The sequence below is a fragment of the Rhinolophus sinicus genome, chromosome 12 (assembly GCF_057876585.1).
Source record: "Rhinolophus sinicus isolate RSI-liver-muscle chromosome 12, RSI-T2T, whole genome shotgun sequence".
Classification (NCBI taxonomy): Eukaryota; Metazoa; Chordata; class Mammalia; order Chiroptera; family Rhinolophidae; genus Rhinolophus; species Rhinolophus sinicus.
The window spans coordinates 54,391,018-54,406,378 of NC_142512.1; the positions used below are offsets into that span (position 1 = coordinate 54,391,018).

General features: G+C 53.3%; 1 long non-coding RNA gene across 1 annotated transcript; it reads right to left on the reverse strand.

Annotated features, from left to right (window-relative positions):
• Positions 1–11,295: 11,295 nt before the first annotated feature.
• On the reverse strand, positions 11,296–14,294 carry LOC141568841 (uncharacterized). The gene is made up of 2 exons (XR_012492065.2): positions 14,137–14,294; positions 11,296–13,316 (listed from the first exon to the last, which is right to left on the reverse strand). It is a non-coding gene; the product is annotated as an uncharacterized LOC141568841 (long non-coding RNA).
• Between the last annotated feature and the right edge of the window lie 1,067 nt (positions 14,295–15,361).

Genomic DNA, 15,361 nt, shown 5'->3' on the forward strand with positions numbered 1-15,361 from the left:
AGACACCAGGTGCAATGCTTCATAGAGACTCTAGATGACATTTGCAGAGAGTTTAACATCAATCAGCTGCCCAGAATCCTAGCATCTCTGCCACCCCTGCCGAGATGAGGATTGGGAGCTGAGTGGGGAATAGAAAAAACCCCGAAAACCTCAACCCAGCCAGAGGAGCAAATCACCTTCCGTCCTAATTCCTGAGCACAGAAGCACACGCAGAGAGGCCAGGCCTGCTTGGCCGAGGAAGGGGGAGGGGACTTTACTAGTGGCTGAATGAAGGCAGCAGGCAGCAGTGGGAGGAAGGGTTTCCTCTGAGAAGGACCTCCAGGCCCTGGCCCTGGCTCTGCATGAAGGTCGGGGGTGGACCCCTCGTTCCCCCAGCCCAGGGCCAAGGGCAGCCATCTAGGGCTGCAGAACTGGCCCTTTGCAGCTGCTCCCACTTGGGGAGGGAGTGGGTGGCTGCCTGCGAGCTCCTCAAGCCTGCGTCTATTTATAGCCAAGCTGCTTGTTTTATTTACTTGTGGGTTTTTGTTTCTTTTTTGCTGCTGCGTCTCAAGATCCCATGTGCCTTGTTCTGCTGAAAGGAACATGGCTGCACAGCCTTGGAAGCTGTCACTGCCGAGGACCCCCACCTGTGTGGTGACTACAGGAAGCCACACATACAGACACACACACACACACACACACACAAACATGCACACACACTCACACACACACACTCAATAGTCAGGGGCCTCCTGTCCCTCCACCCCATCATTTGCAGCCCCTAACACATCGCTCACCTCTGCTGACAGACACATCTCTTACTTTACACAAAAACTTGTCTCTGAAATGCCTACACTTGACGCCTGACTGTGGAAATCAAACCCCTTTCCTTCTGCAAAGGAAGCCTTGGAGCAGGTCCTGGGGGAAAGTTACAACCTTTCTATGAGCAAAGAACTGGAGTCAGAACCTGTAGAGAACCCATGATGGAGACATCAGAGTTCCGTCATCACCTCACAGAAACTGTTTTGTGAGTGAAGAGTTTGGGAACCTTGAGTTTTTACCACCGGCCCAGAGGGGTCAGTTTTGGGGGTTTGTATTTGGGCTCACTGGGGCACCTGGGAGCCAGTCCCCATTTCTCTCCCTCAGAGGAGATTTAACTGATCCAGCCAGGCTCCACCTTCAGGGACCTGGGCAGGACCTGGTCCCCACCTGCCCGGAGCTGTCACTCCTTTGTGGGAAATAAAAGGAGGAAGAAGGGAATCTGCCACCCAGCAGTGGGCAGTGGCCCTGGGAGTGGTGGCCACAGGGCAGCATTTAAGCCATTATGTGGTAACCAGGCTCATTTTTCCTTAGGTTCTCTTATTACGATCCAGAGCACTGTACGTGTGCACGTGTGTGCGTGCGTATGTGCATGTATGTGCACGTGTGTGTGCGTGTATGCGTGTGTGTATGTGTGTGTTCTACACTGTTTTTGATCATCTTGTCCTCTAAAGAGAAGAAAAATACCAAGATAAATGACCACCCAAGCTTAGCCCCTCTGGCCAGAGCTCCCACTAAAACAACGGAACACCTGGAGATGAGTGCCCCCCACCCACCACCCACCTAAGTCCCCAGGGGCCCCCTCCCCACCCTCTTGGTGGCGGGCTGTGCCAGCCTGACAGCCGGGCCCAGGCCGGACCCTGGAGAGGCACTACAGGGGCAGATTGAAGCTCGAAGTGGAATCTTTACGGATAAACCAGCTATAGCCCGCTTGCTGGGCTCCCCAGCTCAGCCTCCTCCCAAGGGGCCCTGAAGGAGAGCTATTCAGTGCAAGTCCCTCCAGGCCTTTTACTGTTGATTAAAAGACAGCGTCACTTAAAGGCTAAGAGCCAGGACTTTGGCTCTGATAGGCCTGGGTTCAAATTCTGTTCTGCCACTTGTGAGCTGTGTGATGCTGGGCAAGTTACTTAACCTCTCTGGGCACTGCTGTCTTTGGTCTATAGACTGACGATACTGCCAGTGCCAGCTCCTTGGGTTCTTGTGCAGAACAAATGGGAGAACACACATAAAGCCACTAACACACAGCCCAATAGTGAAGATGTGATTGCCATTTTTATTTACAGTTTACTAAATAGCAAACAATATGATTCTATTCACTGCAAACTGTAACGAACAGATGACGTGGGCCCAATGCCAGCTTCCAGCCCCGTTCACTAAGCTGCAGTTAGCCTGCCTTGAAGTAGGGCTAAGGGGAGGCAAGGCCTCTGTTCTGGCCGGGTCCGCCCCTCACCTTCTTCCTCCACAACCTCAGCAGCTACCGCATGCCACGGTAGGCTGGGCACGCTCCCCGCTCCACCTCTACCCGGAGTTCCCCGGGCTCAGGCACGTATTCCTCAGGACATGTGCTGAACTTAAGTTGATAAGTGCCCTGGGTCTGCCCACATGCCCCTGGAATAGGTTGTCTCTCTGTCATGCAGGATGTCATGCGGGGTCTCAGCTCCTGCTCCCTGCATAAGAACGCAGGACATGGTGAGGCCAAAAATGAACACCCATGGAGCCATAGATAGGGGGTTCATACCACTATATTCTCGCTGGCAGCTGGGTTGGAGACACAGGAAGCAGATCTGCAACCTGCCATCTGCTTCTCTGCCAACCAAGCAACTCCCTTGCTAACTGCAATCCGCACTTGCTAGCTTAACCACGGCAGTTATATTAGTGGCCAGTGGCTAACTGGTTACAGTTGATGACCAACTAGTCACAGTTGATGGCCATCTACTACCCGAGCCAGCACCTTTCTACGTAAGGCCGACAGCCTGGACACTGCTCTTTCCAGGCCAAGAGCCTGGATACTGGCTCTGTCCCCACACTCTCCATGGAAAGAACAAAGGAAACACTTGTCAGCCCTCTAGTCCTTCTGTCTCCATTTACTGATTAGTCCAGAGAGGGTAAGCAACTTGCCCCAAAACACACAGCAAGGCAGTGGCAGAAGATTCTCAGGGTTCTGCATTCCACCTTTTAGTCTCCTCCACCAGACTAGCTTACAACTAAACTGTGTCATGTCCCAAAGACCTGGAGAGGGTAAAATGAGCCGTCAGTAAATATTAAAGGCCCCCTCCTCCCTCCTGAAGCCTCCTGGGAACTGCTTACACACTTCCTGCTATCTTCACACTGTGGTCAAAGGCTGATCTCTCTTCACCTTGCAGGAAGAGAAGCGACTGCTGGAGAAGACATTAAACCACGTCGGGGAGAGGGGAGGTCAGGAGGCTGCAAACCTCCCCGAGCAGCTGTGAAAGCAAGAAGCATCGTAGCCCGGATGTGAAGGTCAGGCGGCACCCAGCCAGGCCTGGGGCCCTCTGCAGGCAAGCGTCTTCAGCAAGCCTGCCTCTCCCCCCACAGCGGGTGGGGGCTCAGATCTAACCTGCACTGCTTCAAGAAGCTTCCGAGGCCTGAGCTTCTCTCTGCTTAGCAGGCAGCCTCCTGCCTGCACAGCCTCAGCAAATAAAAACAACAGAGTGGATACTTCTACTCAGCCCTTCCCTGGCACCCCCTGTGGTTCCAAACCCGCAGAAGAAACTCAGGTGATGCGGCTAATCCAGTCCCCTGGTTTCTTCTCTCTTTCGACCAGTGAGAAAACAGGAGCTCATTAGCCAGAAGCGCTTTCAGGAGCCTACTCTCATTCAGCCCACAATAGCCCATGGGGGAGGCAAGGGTGGGCGTTCCCATCCCACCTGTCAAATGAAGCGATGACTTGCGTGCTGCTTACAGCACCCTGTCCTGGACACACCGGGGGCTGAGGAAACAGCCTGCTGAGGCAAGTGTCAGCAGCATTGATGCCCTCTTCTCCCTCCTTCCTCGAGGACAAGGTCAGCCAACAGAGCACCTGGGCAGGCATGTGATGGAAGAACAGGTAGGGAGCATATAGGAACAGGCAGAGGCCCTCTTACCAGCTGAAGGGTTAGGTAAAAGTGTCAGGTTTGCGTGGAATCAGGTTTGCATGGAATCAGGGCTGTCTTCCTGGAAGAGGAGGACTGTGAACCGGGTTTGGGAAGAAAGGCACTAGGACTAACCTGTTAAAGCATGTCCACAGTCCCGCCCGCGTGCTTGGTTAGCAGGGCAACCACCTTCTGGATGTTGTTCCCATGGCCGTGACCTGCAAGAGTTGATGTCAAATGCAGCCCAGGCTGGGGCTAGAAACTGTGCTTTGGTTGATTTCTGTGGTGTATCTGAGTGTCATGGGTTAGATGAAATGAGCTGTCTTTTTCATTGACTCATTGCCACTTTTCCACTGTGACCTTCTGTCGTGCGGGGAGGCCTGCAGGGTCTCTGCTCCCGCTCCCCATACAAGAACGCAGGATATGGTGAGGCCAAAAAGGAACACCCACGGAGCCATAGGTAGGGGAGTCATACCACTTTATTCTCTCTGGCGGCACTATACTCTCACTGGAGGCTGGATACACACTGTCCGCAAACCGCCATCCACGCTTGCCAGCCCAGCCGCCGTCTTCTTGCTAGCCCCATTCTTTTTTCTCCTTCTCTTCCTCTTCTCTTCCTTCTCTCCGTAGCCACAGCAGTTATATTGTGGCCAATGGCTCACTGGTTACAGCTGACGGCCAACTAGCCACAGCTGATGGCCATGCAATCACAGTTGGCCATTTACTACCTGAGCCAGCACCTGTCTATGTGAGGCCGAGAGCCTGGAAACTACTCTCTGGGGCTCCGCCCCCACACTCCACCCCTACAGGCTCTCGCCTCACAATCTACGCGACAAGCGTCTTCCGCGAGGGGACCTGTGCGAGGAGCCTGGGGGTGAATGCAATATCCTGGACACAGCCAGGCTCTCTGGGCACAGCCAGGGTTTTTCAGGGCACCACCAGTGCTTCTGGGCACGGCCAGACTTCCTGGACTTCTTAGGGTACCACCTGTCCTCCCGGACACAGCCAGGGTTTCTCAGGGCACCACCAGTACTCCTGGGCACTACCAGACTTCCTGGACTTCTTAGGGTACCACCTGTCTTCCCGGACACAGCCAGGGTTTCTCAGGGCACCACCAGTACTCCTGGGCACTGCCAGACTTCCTGGACTTCTTAGGGTACCACCTGTCTTCCCAGACACAGCCAGGGTTTCTCAGGGCACCACCAGTACTCCTGGGCACAGCCAGACTTCCTGGACTTCTTAGGGTACCACCTGTCTTCCCGGACACAGCCAGGGTTTCTCAGGGCACCACCAGTACTCCTGGGCACTGCCAGACTTCCTGGACTTCTTAGGGTACCACTAGTTTCCCCGGGCACAGCTAGGATTTCTCAGGGCACTGCCACTTTCTCTGGGAACAGCCACACTTCCTGGACACAGCCAGGGCTTCTCAGGGCACCACCACTCTCTGTGGGCACAGCCACACTTCCTGGACACAGCCAGGGCTTCTCAGGGCACCACCACTCTCTGTGGGCACAGCCACACTTCCTGGACACAGCCAGGGCTCTCAGGGCACTGCCACTCTCTCTGGGAACAGCCCGACTTCCTGGGCACAGCCAGGGTACCTTCAGGGCTCTACTACTCTCTCTGGGAACAGCCCGACTTCCTGGGCACAGCCAGGGTACCTTCAGGGCTCTACTACTCTCTCTGGGAACAGCCCGACTTCCTGGGCACAGCCAGGGTACCTTCAGGGCTCTACTACTCTCTCTGGGAACAGCCCGACTTCCTGGGCACAGCCAGGGTACCTTCAGGGCTCTACTACTCTCTCTGGGAACAGCCCGACTTCCTGGGCACAGCCAGGGTACCTTCAGGGCTCTACTACTCTCTCTGGGAACAGCCCGACTTCCTGGGCACAGCCAGGGTATCTTCAGGGCTCAGCCAGACCTCTCAGCGCACTGCCACTCTCTCTGTGCCTCTCAGGGTACCCTGCTGGAACAACAGCGACTCACAATCAAGGTGCTTACATATTCTCAATGGCGGCCAGTCAAGAGACAAAAGCAAATATCCCCCAGTTCCACTAACAACAGTTCCCAAACAAACAGTCAAGCGGTCCATTAAATTAGGGATGGAAGGCAATTCCCCATAGTCCATAGTCATTCGCCAGGGCTGTCCTGGGGGTGAGGGACGACCTTGACCTCACCCTCATCTCCCACAGAGGACTCAGCAAGCGTTACCTCCTGGGACTATAAGTCCTGCATCCGAGCTGCCTGAGCAGGAACTTCCCCGGCCCACAGGGCTGCAACGACCTTTGCTTTCTCCGGCCTGTGCTGGTTGGGGAACCGTCCACATCTTTCCACCTCTCCACGGGGCTCCATCTCTCCAGCAGCTGCATGGCTTTTCCTGTGCTGGTGGGAGAACCGTCCACGTCCTCCCACCCCTCCACGGGGGTCCAGCTCTCCGGCAGCTGCTCCTCCTGGTCTTCCTGAGACTGAGTGTTCATACACACAAACTGCTCCACCGTCCTTCGGGGAGCTTTGGCCGGCACCATACCCTGCCGACTACGCCATGTGTCATGCGGGGGACCCTGCTCGCTGCGCCATTTGTCGTGCTGGGAGGCCTGCAGGGTCTCTGCTCCCGCTCCCCATACAAGAACGCAGGATATGGTGAGGCCAAAAAGGAACACCCACGGAGCCATAGGTAGGGGAGTCATACCACTTTATTCTCTCTGGCGGCACTATACTCTCACTGGAGGCTGGATACACACTGTCCGCAAACCGCCATCCACGCTTGCCAGCCCAGCCGCCGTCTTCTTGCTAGCCCCATTCTTTTTTCTCCTTCTCTTCCTCTTCTCTTCCTTCTCTCCGTAGCCACAGCAGTTATATTGTGGCCAATGGCTCACTGGTTACAGCTGACGGCCAACTAGCCACAGCTGATGGCCATGCAATCACAGTTGGCCATTTACTACCTGAGCCAGCACCTGTCTATGTGAGGCCGAGAGCCTGGAAACTACTCTCTGGGGCTCCGCCCCCACACCTTCCTGTTGCCCTGAGTAGTTTTGAGACTCCAGGAGCTGGGGACACATCAGAGGCTATAAGTAGGTGGAGCAGCCCCCCTGCCTGCTGTAAGCTGGACATGGCAGGAAATCAGGGGTGTCCCAGGCTGGGCACCCCCCTCTGTTAGTCCTTGCCAGGAGTGTGGATTTTCCCATGGACCTCTGGATCAGACCCATCGTTCTGCGGAGCAGAGGCTGTACACAGCACCACTAGCCTTTACACACACACACACACACACACACACACACACACACACACACACACACTGGGTGCGACTGGCCTGCCAGCACAGTGCCTTGGCTGAGGAGAAAGGGGAGGGCAGACACCCTGTCTAGGAGTCAATCGGCCAGGAGCCTGCATGAGCTCCGCAAACGCTATTCCAGACGCTGGGTGGACCTCATTTAGGCCTGCAAAGAAAAGGGATTCCAGGAGGGCAGGAGAAGGCAGTGGCCGCAGGGCAGGGGGCCCACGGCAGCTCCCACAGCAGCTCCCACAGCCCACAGCTCATCATATGGGCCAGAAGCTCAGCGGTCCTGGCCCCAGCTGCCAGGGAGGCTATGTTCCATGGAGAGGGCCTTGGGGAGACCGGGAGCTTCCTCCTGGCCCAGCAGCGTCTTTCTCTTGCATGTTTAGCTTCTCAGAGCTGTTTACTGTTTACCAGGTCCTCAGACTGTGTTGAATCTCAAAGCGGCTGGGCTGGTCAACCTAGAAACCCACTTGCCCCATGGAGGAGGGTGACACCACCACATAGAAGGCTTCCCTGAGAAAGAGCCAGAGTCAGGCAGCTAGCTCTCTGTGCGAGTCCCCTGAAGAGCAGAACGAAAACAATCACCAAGTGGTGCGAGCCCAGAAGTGCCCTCGTGCCTCCATCGCCAGCCCTCAGCCCAGAGCACCGAGATCATTGGCTCACTGGGCCCCCACCTGGGGCTGTCAACACACCTGCAAGCCTTCCAGCGAAGACCACTGCTTTTCTTTAAAGAATGGTAACAATGCATAAACATCATATTTAAATTGTGGTCCATACAGACAAGGGAATATTATTCAGCGCCAAAAAGAAAAGAGCTGTCAAGCAAGGAAAAGACAGGGAGGAACTTTAAATGCATATTCTTAAGTGAAAGACGCCAATGTGAAAAGGCTGCAACTGTGTGATTCCAAGTATCTGACATTCTGGAAAAGGCAGAACCAAGGAGACAATGAAAGGATCGGGGGCTGCCAGGGGTTGAGGGAGAAGGGAGGGTGGGATGAATAGCCGGAACACATTGGATTTTTAGAGCAATGAAACTACTCTGTATGACACTCTAACTGTGGATACATGTCATGATACATTTGTCCAAACCCATAGAAAGTACAATACCAAAATGAACCCTCATGTAAACTGTGGACCCTGGGTGATAATAATGTATCCACATTGATTCAATTGTAACAAATGTGCCACATTAATGTAAGATGTTGATAACAGGGGAAACTCTGTGTGTATGTTGGGTGTGGGGGGCATATGCAAACTCTAGTCCAGCCTCCATATGCCCTGGTGGGCATCATGTGCCCCCGGGACCTTTCCCCTGACTGGTTCCCAACTTGGGGTGGTCAATTCCACCTTCTCAAGATCCAGATGGATGTGTCTACTTTGCAGATGTTTCAGAATTTGGAGCAAGAAATCCAGAATTAAGCAGCATGACCTGCCACAATGGCACCTAAAATACAGATTTCCCAGGCCCTGCCCAGGCAAGGCTACTGGGCAAGCAGGTTCAGAAACCACAAAAGAGGCAGAGGAAATGTTTGCATTGGGACCACAAAGCCAGCAGAACTCCCAACTCACTAATCCCTGCTCTGACATTGACCTGCTATGTGAACTTGGGTGAGCCCCTTAACTGTTCCGTCTCAGGTCCCCTTCCCCCCCATATAACACGGGAATCACAGTTTCGGCTCTGCCAGCCTGCCGGGCTGTAGGCAGATCAGGTGAGAAAATGGGATGTGAAAGCACTTCTATAAACCATCCAGCACTGAACAAATACAAGATGCTATTGTTATTATGTCACTTCCCCTGTGCTGTGAACACACGGCCACACCCGTGTCAGCCTCTGGCCAGCCCTGCCCACCCGCAGTGCCGGGCTTCCCAGCCTGCCTCCCAAGTCTGCATTGCTCGAGTATCCCCAGCCTCTTGCTTGCATTTATCCAGCTCTGTGGTCCTTGTCGCAGCAGCCAATCATGGTAATAATGACAGTAGCTGACCTTCCTTGAGCACGTTGCCTGCACCAGAACGTTTCGCTCTCCAGCAAGCCCATTTTTCAGATAAGGAAACTGAGGCTTAGAGAAGATAAGAAATCGTCCAAAGTCGGTGAGGGTGAGTCTCTACCTCAGATCTGTCTGGTGGCTGCTGTGCCAGGTTTCATGGGCATTTGCCCTCCACCTTCCTGAGTTTTGCCAGATGTATGTCCCTCCTGTACTGTTATATATGATCGTTCACGTAAGTAGATTATGTACAGTCATTCATTTGGCACATTTTTATTGAGGACCTAATATATGCCAGGCACCAGAGACAGAGCATGAACAAAACAGACAAAAATACTTACCTGTGTTGGGTTTACCTTCTAATCTGGTATCTATATCCTTAGTGGTTTTTAACCACTTTTCAAAGAAAAGTTGGTTTTGGAAGAAAAGTTTATGTCGCTACTGTAGATGCAAAACCCAGTCTTGGATTTTCTGATCCCGTAAACATAAAAACCGTACCAATCAAGGTCGTCAGAGGTTAGCTGAGTGCTCTCACCAGCTGAAGGTTTGGATCCTTCTTTTGTTGGCTTGAACAGGATGATTTCTGGTCTTCAAAAAGGTAAACATAGAATGAATATGACCCAGGAATTCCACTCCTAGGTATATGCCCCAAAAGAACTGAAAACAGATTTCCAGACAAATACTTGCACACAAATGTTGATAACGGCAGTCGTGACAACAGCCCAAATGTCCATCAACAGAAGAATGGCTAAACATGTGGCCTGTCCCTGCAATGGGATATTTTCAGCCACAAAAAGGAATGAGGTACTGCATGCCACAACACAGGTGGACTTTGAAAACCTCACGCTCGATGAAAGAAGCCACGCACAAAAAGTCAATTACAATATAATTGCTTTTCTAGGAAATATCCAGAAATGGTAAGTCCACAGAGACAGAAAGCAAACTAGTGGTTCCAGGGATGGGGGACAGGGGCAGTTGGGGAGGGGCGATGGGAGCACAGACTTTCCTTTGGGGGAGATAAAAGTGTCTTAGACCTGGACAGAGGTGGTATGGTACATCACGATGGAGGTACTACATGCCACGGAAACATACACCAAAACAGTTCATGGTTAATATTACATTATGGAACTTTTACCCCCTTTTTTTTTTTAAAGGGAGATTTCCAAGTGTTAACAAGGCAGGAAAGCCATATCTTCGCCAAATGAGATTTTCTCCTTAACGGAAAAAAAAGGAAAGAGATTGCATTTTGCCCACTAATCTCCATGCTCTTTTGCCTGCAGTATCTCATTGGGTCCTCACCATGACCTTGGGCAATAGACAGCAAGGTGATGGGGTCTGCTGCCATAACAAAGCACCACAGACTGGGCGGCTTAAACAACAGATATTTATTTTCTCACAGCTCTGGAGTCTGGAAGTCTGAGATCCGGGTGTCGGGTGTCGGCAAGTTTGGCATCTCCGGAGGCCTCTCCCCTTGGCTTGCAGGGGGCCGCTTCCTGCTGTGTCCTCACACATCCCTTCATCTGTGCACCCCCATCCCTGGTGCCTCTTGGTGGGTCCAAATGTCTTCTTCTTGTAAGGACACCATTCAGATTGGATTACGGCCTGTTGTGAGGGCCTGATTTTAGCTTCATCGCCTCTTGAAAGTCCCTATCTCCAAATGCGGTCACATTCTAAGGTATTGGGGATTAGGGCTTCGACATACAGGCTTTATGGGACACAATTCAACCCATAGCAGTGTCCCAGTTAACTGAGGAGAAATCAGCTCAAGTCACAGAGCTCTGGGGGTGGGTGGTGGGGGGAGCCGAGCATGCCAAGAACCCAGGTGGTGAGCCCCCTATGCCCGCCACATCAAGTGGTGTGGATGACCACACATGGCACCACTGACGTCCCTGAACCTGGGAGTGAAGTCACCACACACAGATCTTGTCTCAACAGTCACGTTGGCCCCAGCTCCCCTCACCATCATAGATCCCCAAGGAATTCCCCTCTCTGTCCAACAACCAGGCAGGACTTCCGGAAGGATCTGACTAGTGTCTGGGACGATTGCATGTCCACAAACCTGGTGGGAAGGTGCCGTGCAGAGGGCGCATGCCGGGAGCCCCGCATTATACCTGGAGAGATTGATAACCACAGGCAAGCACTCAGAATTCAGAGTTGGGTCTTTGTTTAATAGGCATCTTTCTTCTCCAGGCAGCAAAGAGATTAATTTGATGGAGTAAACAGACTTCAAAACAGGATTTAGTCCCTGAGAGTCTGTACCTGATTTGGCGGCTCTGGCTTGAACGGCCCCAAGCCTTAATCATTTTGCAAGTGGATGAAAGAGATGGCAGATAGTGGAGGGGCGGAGGGAGGGGAAAGACGATGCCCACGGAACTGCCATGCGTACTGGTTCTCTTCCTGCAACTGAAGCTGAGGCTGTTGGAGCCAAAAACTATGCAAAGGAGACCAGCTCCCCCTCCCCACACCCCGCCTTACAGGGGCCCTGTCTCCTGGCCAAATACCTCAAAGGCTGTGCCCACTGCGTTCCAGTCTTTCTTAAGGACCCCCTGAAAAGAGGATCCCCTGGAAAAGCTCGTTTTCTCCTGATCAGCCGGTCGGCTCCCCGCCCCCAAGCAGCCCTTCTCGGGAGTGGCTCCTCCACTCTGTTCAAACCAGGAACTGGAGCCCCTCTGGAGAATTCTGTGCCCCTCGTCCCTGCAGCCAGCCACGGGTCCCACGGAGCACACCCCTCAGAAACCCTTCGTTCATGTCATAACATGGGGCCCCTGTTCAAATGCATCTTTAAATTATTAGAGGGAGAGGGGAAGTCACACACTCTTGAAAAAGCAGTCTAGGGCAGATATTTGGGAGGGACCAGGTTGTAAAACCCAAGGTGCTTCCACAAGCCAGTGCTGAGTTCCTGCCAGCCTGGCGCTGGGGGAGAGGGGAAAAGGGTAGACAGGTACACACATCTCCAACTGCGCTGAGAACTGGTAAGGAAGAGGGGGCACACCACGTTATGGGGAACCCCAGCTCAGCCATGCTGGCTGAGGTCATCCCTGTCCTTTTGGCTTTGAGTCCGTCCCATTTTAGACCCCAGGCATCTTCTGGGCCGCCTTGCCTCTCCCCACCAGAGGGCAGGAACCACTGTGCCAGGTAAGCGGTGTCGAGGGGCACACGCACACCCCAGCAAAACTGGCAGACTCCCTGCCCTTCCTCTGTGACATCGGGGGCGTGCTTTTAACCTCCCTGAGCCTGTCTCCTCTCACGAAGAATGAAGACGAGAACCAAAAGGAACACACTGTGGGAAACACCCCACAGAGAGCTGGCACTCGGCCATCCCCCTGCTCCTTTCTCTCTCCCCCTGCACTTTCCTCCGCCCCTCGGCTCCTGGGGAAGCGGGCAGCTGCTGACTGGTCCAGGGCCCTATACCTCGTTCAGGCCAAACTGCAGCCCGCTGGTCATCTCACTGTGCAGCTTCCGGGGTGACCCTCAGCTCCTGGGTGCCACGTGCTCCCCCGAATCCCAGCCCCCCTTGGCGCTGAGGGAGCTCAGACTGCGGAAGCATCCGGGCTGGCTCCAGCCTGGCCACCCTGACCACACGCTCACGCTAATTCTGCCAGAAAGACCAGCCTGTGGTTAGGAGGAGAAGCCATTATGGTTTCCAGAAAATTCCTTCGAGCGGGGAGAAGCTGTTTGCCATTCCTGTGGCCTGTAGGATTGCGGTTTTCCAATTAAGCTGGGGCTGCTCCCACAGCTCGACTTTAAACAGCCATCGATCTGCTTTTCTTCTCAAGAAACAAAAAAATCCTCCAGCCATGGACCCTCCTTGCTCTTATTTTTTAAGATGACTTCTGGCTATTTTTTTCTGATTCCCCAAGTCATGTCTGTTCTACCTCCAGGAATGTCGCAGGGGCCCAGCGAGGGTGGGCAGTCTGGGCAATGAGCTGGGGGCCATTCAAGGAGAGATGAGCTTGGAGGAAGCATGACGAGTTCCTCTCTGGGTGGGATGAGCAAGACGCACGTTGAAATTCTCCATTCTACCTCCAGGCAGGGACTTCTGCGTGAGGGTTTGCTACCCGGGGCTGGCTCTCAGGCCCTCGGTCGGCCTCCAGGACTGGATGAGTTCCGGAACAACGTGGAAGGTCGGGTGAGAAAAGAGCCAAGTGTGAAACAAGAACGCAGGAACCTGAAGAAGAGAAATCATCAGAAAGGCCTAGAAGGGAATGGAGAGGAAGAGACCCAGGAGAGGTGTGTGCCATGGAGCTCAGGGGAGAGACTCAGGGGGGTGGGCCAGCCAAGTCACGCGGCCACAGGAGTCCGTTTAGAGGAGGCCTCAATGGTTCATTGGATTTGTTACTGAGGATGTCACTGGACACCCCCAAAGGTGCTGTGTCAGTTCTGGTCTAGTCTTTAAGAAGACTGACAGCTTCCACTGCCTCCTTCTTGAAATGACCTCTCTTGGGACACTCCCTCAAAGAACCCAGCCACCATGCTGTGAGAAGCCCAGCCCAGGATGCGTGTGGCCTCTCCAATCAATAGCCCCTGGGCTGAGTAATTGGCCCAGAGGCGGCATCAAATGCCAGTCACATGAGTGAGACATCTGGGGGGCTCTGATATAGTTACGTTTACACATGACCGCGGCCCAGCTGAAGAGCCTCCCTGCTGAGCCCAGTCAATTCACACAATCAGGAGACTTTAAAAATATATCATCAGAGACTTTACCAGAATAAGTTTAATGGACCCCTAACCAAGAGGAATTAAGCATGAACAGGGATGTGTGTGTGTGTGTGTGTGTGTGTGTGTGTGTGTGTGTGTGTGTACCAGAAGTAGAGACAGTGTTTAGAAGCTCTTCACAGAGGAACTTGACCATGGAAGGAAGAGAGGGACGGGATCTGTCTATTGTCCTGACTACTTAAAAGGTCTCTTCTTCACCAGGTCTCAGGCCATGAGCCCACCGAGAAAAGCAACCCACAGCTCCAGCATTTGGATCAACCAGACATACCGACCTGTGTGATCAAACAGTCCTTGCAGACAGGGGTGGGGGCTCGAGCCCCAGTCCCAGCCCTGCCACCTAAACTCGTGGGTCTGTTTCCTTTCCTCTCCAGTGGGGTTAATGATACTGGGCCTGCCCAGTTTTCAGGGCTACTGCTGGAAAGAAATAAAATGAAAGATATATAAGCTCTCCGTGCAGAGGCCAATGTAAGGAATTATTATTGCTATTACTAATACTATTACTAATACTATTCAAGGAAGGAGGAGGTTGGGTTCATCCAAGTGCTCACAACCTACGTCAGTCTACACAGCACGTCTATGTGCCGAGGCTGAGGAAGGTCAAGGGTGCCCACGGGGCTTTGAATCTCACCACCAGCCTGAAGACAGTCCCCCACTGGGCTCAAACTGTATATTGAGAGCCTGCCTAGCCCTTGGCCCACGTGACGGCTTCTCAGATTTGCAGGTGAATTGAGAGCTGCTTCTGCAGCCAAAAATGACAGCCGTTTCTAGAGTATCGGCCGGGGGAGCTGGCAACCTCTGTTTATCATAATCCCATTTTCTGCCTCCAACATCTGTAGCTTAAAAATCAATGCTGCCTCCTGGGGTGGAGGAGTGAGCAGCAGGAAATGAGGCTGAAAACAACATAAAGTTAACACAAATCATCAGCACCTTTACCCTACTGACCTGCAGGCAGCTCTCGGCACTGAGGCTGTGCGTCACCTGGGAGAGAATGGGAGAGGGGATGAGACACCAAAGCAGGGAAATAAATAAAAGTCACACATCACGTTCTCGGGAGAAGGTCCAAATGGCCGACCAATGGCGGCAGAGCAGCCTCTCCTGATGGCTGTAGCTTTCGGGGCTTTCCAGGTGGTTTCCATGACACCCGTCCCTTCATAATCTTCACCCAAACAGCTCCCCTTCTGCTCACCTTGTGTCACCAAGCCAGAGGAGAAAGGGAGCAGATGTGACAAAGATGCTGACATGGAGAAAGTCATTAGTGTGAGAGAGAGAGAGAGAGAGAGAGAGAGAGAATGATAGAATGAGAGAGATAGAGAGTGCCAGGGTTTTCCTCCAGAATCAGTGACCTGGGTCCCTGCCTGGGGGCTCTGAAAGCATTTCTGGGGCTGAGCCTGACCAAACTGACCTAGAAAAGCCCGTGGACCCAAATACTCACAGGGTTTGGAGGGGAAGGTGATCAGGCCCCTTGCCGTGGATGGTCAGGTCTTACACACAGGTCAC